Source organism: Procambarus clarkii, chromosome 17 (assembly GCF_040958095.1).
Source record: "Procambarus clarkii isolate CNS0578487 chromosome 17, FALCON_Pclarkii_2.0, whole genome shotgun sequence".
Lineage (NCBI taxonomy): Eukaryota > Metazoa > Arthropoda > Malacostraca > Decapoda > Cambaridae > Procambarus > Procambarus clarkii.
In genome coordinates, this window is record NC_091166.1 from 4312259 (window position 1) to 4320515 (window position 8257).

Sequence of the window (8257 nt, forward strand, 5' to 3'; positions counted from 1 at the left end):
GCTTGTGCGTCTTGACATTTCCATACGCATATCCAGGTTTATATTCCCCAATGATCTTTGGCAGGTGGAGTCCGGAGGCACTACACATCAAGAAGTCAACACCAGCAATCAAAAGCCAATTATTGCACAACTATATTCTACCCACCTCAAGACTCCGCTCCAATATAGAAGCATCAAGAAATATGGACCAATAGGCTTTCTACAAACACTTCTATTCAATACCCATTGTTTCTGTTCTGTCTTGTGTTGATACTTTTAATACCCTATTAATATCCCCTCCTGTTCTGTCTTGTGTTAATGCCACATCACCCTTCCCACCTCACTCAAATGTAGATATAATATCAGAGAGACGTAAGTTCTAATCAGTTGTGTATTTGTGAAGTCTTTGAAAATGTAATAAGTTTTACGAAACGCGCCCGTGTCGCGTCAGACTAGAAATAAAAATGAATTTTGGAGAAGTGATTTTTTATTTACCTCCAACAGTGAAGCGTAATGTACGAAAGATTGAGAAAATTCGTGTTAGAATTATTAATCTTACTTTTTCGGTCATATTTAATAATATATGTCTACAGGAAAGACTGCTACCAAAATATACTAATATATATATATATATATATATATATATATATATATGTGTACATATATATATATATATATATATATATATATATATATATATATATATATATATATATATATATATATATATATATGTACATATTTATATATATATATATATATATATATATATATATATATATATATATATATATATATATGTGTGTATTGGAGGGGATCTAAACATTCCCTCTAATGCGTTATGCGTGGTTTCCTCCGAGGCTATGGGTCCCCCTTCCAGCTAGAGGTGGTACTCCCTTCCTATATATGTATATATATATATATATATATATATATATATATATATATATATATATATATATATATATATATATATATATATATATATATATATATATATATTGTGACGATAATCTCCTTCAAGAGATTGAGCCTGCTCTTCCCTCCAAAAATACGTCGATACATCTATATAAAACTACTATGGAAGAAAAATCCAACAACGACAACAACATCTCCAAGGTTTGCCAGAGCGCAAAACGTATGCAGCCAGGAACACCTGCTTCACCTCAAACCGCCAAACTACCTGTCTTGTTGCCGGCTTCTCGCTGATTGGCCGCCGGTCTGGCTGCAACTGCACTCCACCCACCATACTACTTGAAGTCTGGGGCCGCCACGACCTCAGTCTTCAGAATATTCAGTGTTTTCATATGGTTAACACGTCTTCCTGGTAGACTAAGCTTTGGCTTACGTGTACTAAGAGAGGTGATAGCTTAAAGCCAATATTCCTGCACCTCTCATTTTATTGTATATTGCACAGCTTGTTATTGCTCACTTGTCTTAACGTAACTTCTCATTTTGTCATTTAATTATTCTTATTATTTTGTTTGATTGATTTTATTATATGAATTTGTATGTCCATTTTATTCATGTTTTGTTTATCTAACGTAATTAAAATTCCATTGTTAAAATTTACTTGTGTTTTGTGTGTCTTCTCCTTACCTTACCACAGACGAAGTTCCAGATTTTCTATTTTTTTGAATTCTATGTGACGAGGCCATACCCCTAGCTTTGAACAGCCGAACACCAACGCGTTACCGTCACAATATATATATATATATATATATATATATATATATATATATATATATATATATATATATATATATATATATATGTCGTACCTAGTAGCCAGAACTCACTTCTCAGCCTACTATTCAAGGCCCGATTTGCCTAATAAGCCAAGTTTTCCTGAATTAATATATTTACTATAATTTTTTTCTTATGAAATGATAAAGCAACCCTTTTCTCTATGTATGAGGTCAATTTTTTGTTATTTGAGTTAAAATTAACGTAGATATATGACCGAACCTAACCAACCCTACCTAACCTAACCTAACCTATATTTATAGGTAAGGTTAGGTTAGGTAGCCAAAAAAAGCTAGGTTAGGTTAGGTTAGGTAGGTTAGGTAGACGAAAAAACATTAATTCATGAAAACTTGGCTTATTAGGCAAATCGGGCCTTGAATAGTAGGCTGAGAAGTGCGTTCTGGCTATTAGGTACGACATATATATATATATATATATATATATATATATATATATATATATATATATGTGTACATATATATATATATAGATATATATGTGTACATATATATATATATATATATATATATATATATATATATATATATATATATATATATATATATATATATATATATATATGTCGTACCTAATAGCCAGAACGCACTTCTCAGCCTACTATTCAAGGCCCGATTTGCCTAATAAGCCAAGTTTTCATGAATTAATGTTTTTTCGTCTACCTAACCTACCTAACCTAACCTAACCTAGCTTTTATGGGTACCTAACCTAACCTTACCTATAAATATAGGTTAGGTTAGGTTAGGTAAGGTTGGTTAGGTTCGGTCATATATCTACGTTAATTTTAACTCCAATAAAAAAAATTGACCTCATACATAGAGGAAAGGGTTGCTTTATCATTTCATAAGAAAAAAATTATAGTAAATATATTAATTCAGGAAAACTTGGCTTATTAGGCAAATCGGGCCTTGAATAGTAGGCTGAGAAGTGAGTTCTGGCTACTAGGTACGACATATATATATATATATATATACATATATATATATGTCGTACCTAGTAGCCAGAACTCACTTCTCAGCCTACTATTCAAAGCCCGATTTGCCTAATAAGCCAAGTTTTCATGAATTAATATATTTACTATAATTTTTTTCTTATGAAATGATAAAGCTACCCTTTTCACTATGTATGAGGTCAATTTTTTTTTATTGGAGTTAGAATTAACGTAGCTATATGACCGAACCTAACCAACCATACCTAACCAAACCTAACCTATATATATAGGTAAAGGTTAGGTTAGGTAGCCAAAAAAAGCTAGGTTAGGTTAGGTTAGGTAGGTTAGGTAGACGAAAAAACATTAATTCATGAAAACTTGGCTTATTAGGCAAATCGGGCCTTGCATAGTTGGCCAAGAAGTGCGTTCTGGCTACTAGGTTCGACATATATATATATGTATATATATGTGTACATATATATATAATTATATTATTTTATTTAATATGACCGAATAAGTAAGATAAATAATTCTAACACGAATTTTCTCGATCTTGTTTCTTTTCACTGTTGATGGTAATTGAAAAATCCATTCTCCAAAATTCATTTTTATTCTTTTATTTTTATTTTTATATATTTTTATTTTTATTTATTTTTATTCACTAGTCTGACGTGACACTTGAACGCGTTTCGTAATAACTTATTACATTTTCAAAGAGTTGTATGTGTATGTACACACACACAACTATTACCTACAAACACTAAACAGAGTTCTTACTTATGCTATGATTTAAACAGCTTGTTTAAACCTAACCTAACCAACCAACCAACCTAAGTAACCTACCTAACCAACCAACCTAACCAACCCAACCAACCTAACCTAACCAACCCAACCTAACCAACCCACCTAACCAACCTAACCAACCAACCAACCTAGGCAACCTAATCTATCCAACTACCCAACCAACCAACCCAACCAACCAACCCAAACAACCAACCTAACCAAACCAACCAACCTAACCAACCAACCAAAGCTATCTAACTTAACCAACCAACCCAACCAACCAACCAACCTAACCAACGAACCTAAGCTATCTAACTTAACCAACCAACCTAACCAACCAACCAACCTAACCAACCTAACCAACCAACCTAACCAACCTAACCTAACCAACCCACCTAACTAACCAATCTAATCAACCAACCAACCTAGGCAACCTAATCTAACCAACCAACCAGGCTAACCAACCAACCCAACCAACCAACCTAAGCTATCTAACCAAACCAACCAACCTAACCAACCAACCTAAGCTATCTAACTTAACCAACCAACCTAACCAACCAACCTAAGCTATCTAACTTAACCAACCAACCTAACCAACCAACCAATCTAATCAACCACCCCTAATCAACCAACCTAACCAACCTAACCTAACTGACCTAACCTAACCAACCCACCTAATCAACCACCCCTAATCAACCAACCTAACCTAACCAACCTAACCTAACCAACCAATCCAACCAACCAATCCAATTAATCCAACCAACCCAACCAACCTAACCAACCAACCAACCAATCTAATCAACCACCCCTAATCAACCAACCTAACCAACCTACCCTAACCAACCTAACCTAACCAACCCACCTAATGAACCACCCCTAATCAACCAACCTAACCAACCTAACCTAACCAACCTAACCTAACCAACCAATCCAACCAACCAATCCAACCAACCCAACCAACCTAACCAACCAACCAACCTAATCAACCACCCCTAATCAACCAACCTAACCTACCTAACCTAACCAACCTAACCTAACCAACCAACCAACCCAACCAACCTAACCAACCAACCTTACCTAACCAACCAACCTAATCAACCAACCTAATCAACCAACCTAACCAACCAACCAACCTAACCAACCAACCAACCTAACCATCCTAACCTAACCAACCTAACCAACCAACCAACCTAAACAAACCTAACCTAACCAACCTAACCAACCAACCTAACCAACCAACTTAACCAACCAACTTAATCAACCAACATAATCAACCAATGTAACCAACCTAACCTAACCAACCAACTAACCTAACCAACCTAACCAACCTAACCTAACCAACCAACCTAACCTAACCTAACCAACCAACCTAACCAACGAAGTAACCTAACCAACCAACCAACCTAACATAACCAACCAACTTAATCAACCAACCCAACCAACCAACCAACCTAATCAACCAACTTAACAAACCAACCTAACCAACCAACCAAACAAACCTTACCTAACCAACCAACTTAATCAACCAACCCAACCAACCAACCCAACCAACCAACCTAATCAACCAACCTAACCTAACCAACCAACCCAACCAACCAACCCAACCAACCAACCCAACCAACCAACCAACCTAATCAACCAACCTAACCTAACCAACCAAACCTTACCAACCAACCTAATCAACCAACCTAACCTAACCAACCAAATTAATCAACCAACCTAATCAACCAATGTAACCAACCTAACCTAACCAACCAAGTAACCTTACCTAACCAACCAAACCTAACCTAACCAACCAAGTAACCTAACCAACCAACCTAACCAACCAAGTAACCTAACCAACCAACCAACCTAACCAACCCAACCAACCTAACCCAACCAACCTACCTAACCTAACCAACCTAACCTAACCAACCTAACCTAACCAACCTAACCTAACCTAACAAACCTAACCTAACCAACCTAAGCTAACCAACCAACCTAACTAACCAACCAACCTAATCTAACCTACCTAATCCACCAACCTAAGCTATCTAACCTAACCAACCTAATCAACCAATGTAACCAACCTAACCTAACCTAACCTAACCTAACCTAACCTAACCAACCTAACTAACCAACCAACCTAAGCTATCTAACCTAACTAACCAACTTAAGCTATCTAACCTAACCAACCAACCTAAGCTATCTAACATAACCAACCAACCTAAGCTATCTAACCTAACCAAGCAACCTAACCAAGCAACCGAACCAAGCAACCTAATCAACCAACCTAACCAACCAACCTAACCAAGGAACCTAACCAACCAACCAACCTAATCAACCAACCTAACCAACGTAAGCTATCTAACCTAACCAACCAACCGAACGGTACAGGGCACAGATTTATCTGTGTGTCCCCTCCTGTAGGAGCATCAGTTTCGATAGATTCTCTGGATAGCTGAAGATTGATTGATTACCAACCTAACTAACCTAACCAACCAACCTAACCAACGTAACCAACCTAAGCAACCAACCTAACCAACCTAACCAACCAACCTAACCAACCTAAGCTATCTAACCTAACCAAGCAACCTAACCAACCAACATAACCAAGAAACCTAACCAACCAACCAACCTAACCAACCAACCTAAGCTATCCAACCAACCAACCAACCTAACCAACCAACCTAACTAACCTAACCAACCAACCTAACCAAGGAACCTAACCAACCAACCAACCTAACCAACCAACCAACCTAACCAAGGAACCTAACCAAGGAACCTAACCAACCAACCAACCTAACCAATGTAACCAACCAACCTAAGCAATGTAACCTAACCTAACCTAAGGTTGAGCAACCTAACCTAAGCAACCTAACCTGAACAACCTAACCTAAGCAACCAACCTAAGCTATCTAACCTAACCAACCAACCTAACCATGGAACCTAACCAACCAACCAACCTAACCAACGTAACCAATCAACCTAAGCAATGTAACCTAACCTAACCTAAGGTTGAGCAACCTAACCTGAGCAACCTAACTTGAGCAACCTAACCTGAGCAACCTAACCAACTAACCAACCTAATTATGTTATTATATTATTATTATTATAATAATATTATTATATTATATTATATTATTATTATATTATATTATATATATATGAATGTATATATATATTATATATATATAGAAATGAATCGATACCCTCCGGGAGATCATTTACATATATCAGAAACAAGATAGGACCGAGTACAGAGCCCTGTGGGACTCCACTGGTGACTTCACGCCAATCGGAGGTCTCACCCCTCACCGTAACTCTATTCCTATTGCTTAGATAATCCCTTATTAACTGGAGCACCTTACCAGCTACACCTGCCTGTCTCTCCAGCTTATGTACCAGCCTCTTATGCGGTACTGTGTCAAAGGCTTTCCGACAATCCAAGAAAATGCAGTCCGCCCAGCCCCTCTCTTTCTTGCTTAATCTTTGTCACCTGATCGTAGAAATCACCTGATGTGTGTGTGTGTGTGTTTAAAAGTATGTATTAATTAATAATTAGTGTGGTGTTTCCAAATGAGTTTGTGAGTGGTAAATAAGCAATGGAATATCTAATATGTGATATTTTAGGCCTCGTTCTGTAAAATACATGTTTTACTAGGGAAGGAAAATCCGGTTTGTTTTATTCATCGTTTTATTTCAAAAATAAATAGCACATAGGCGAAGGAACGAAGGTTTTGGCAGTTTAAATATAGCGTTGTGGCCGCCATTTTCTGTGTTGGGGCAAGGGGGGGGGGGTGATGGAGGGGGCGGAATGGGGGGGTAGGGGTACGGCGGCCTCCATTGTGGGGGGGGGGGGGAGGGGTCCAGAGGAGCTACCGTGGGAAGTGAGGTCGGGGGGGGGGAAGGGGAAGGTAGGGGGGATGGGTTGGCAGTTAGGTATTTAAATTTAATATTGTAAGATAGGTTATATAGGGCGAGGTGTTGAGGAAGGAATAAGAAAAGTGTTTGGGACTGAGTTGAGTGTATTAGTTGTTGTGATTGATGTTAGCAGGAAGGTAGGTAGTTGAAATGTGTAAAGATTTGTTAATGAGATCATTTGGTTAATAATGTAGGAATTAAGGGTAAGTGATCACTGGAGATAGATATTCAACAGCATATTGAGTGGACAAGTTTTAGCAGGTAGGTAGGCCGGCCGGCCGGCAGAGAGAGACAATGGACTGACAAATAGGTAGACGTTTTCTACATGGATAGTAAACTATTATTAAAATGGCATGTACACATTTCCATGTGCGACATTCTTGTACACACACACACACACACACACACACACGGAGACTGCCCAAATATGTATGCCTTATAGGCAGGCAGGCGGAGGATACTCACACATAGCAGCCAATTCTCCATTAATGATAGTACTTATTGCAACTATTTAGTCAAATTAACCAACAACAAATGGACTACTACTACTACTACTACTACTACTACTACTACTACTACTGCTGTTGCTCCAAAATAGAAATGTTGGGATGCCACCGCTGCCATAGATCTCGCACAAGTTGCTGCTGACAAATGACTCATCTTAGGCCTTGCATATGCTCTCTTAGGCTTCATTTAGTCAATACTTGTAACATCATTGAGTCGGGGGGACAGGCAGACAGGCACTTTATACATGTTAGGCTTATAGTGGTCTCCAACACCCACCACCCCACAAGGTCCAACTAGTGACTAACCCTCACTCACTCACCACGCCCCAAGTAGCTAGCTTACTAACTCCTGGATACCTATTTACTGATAGGTGAACAGAGACATTCGGTG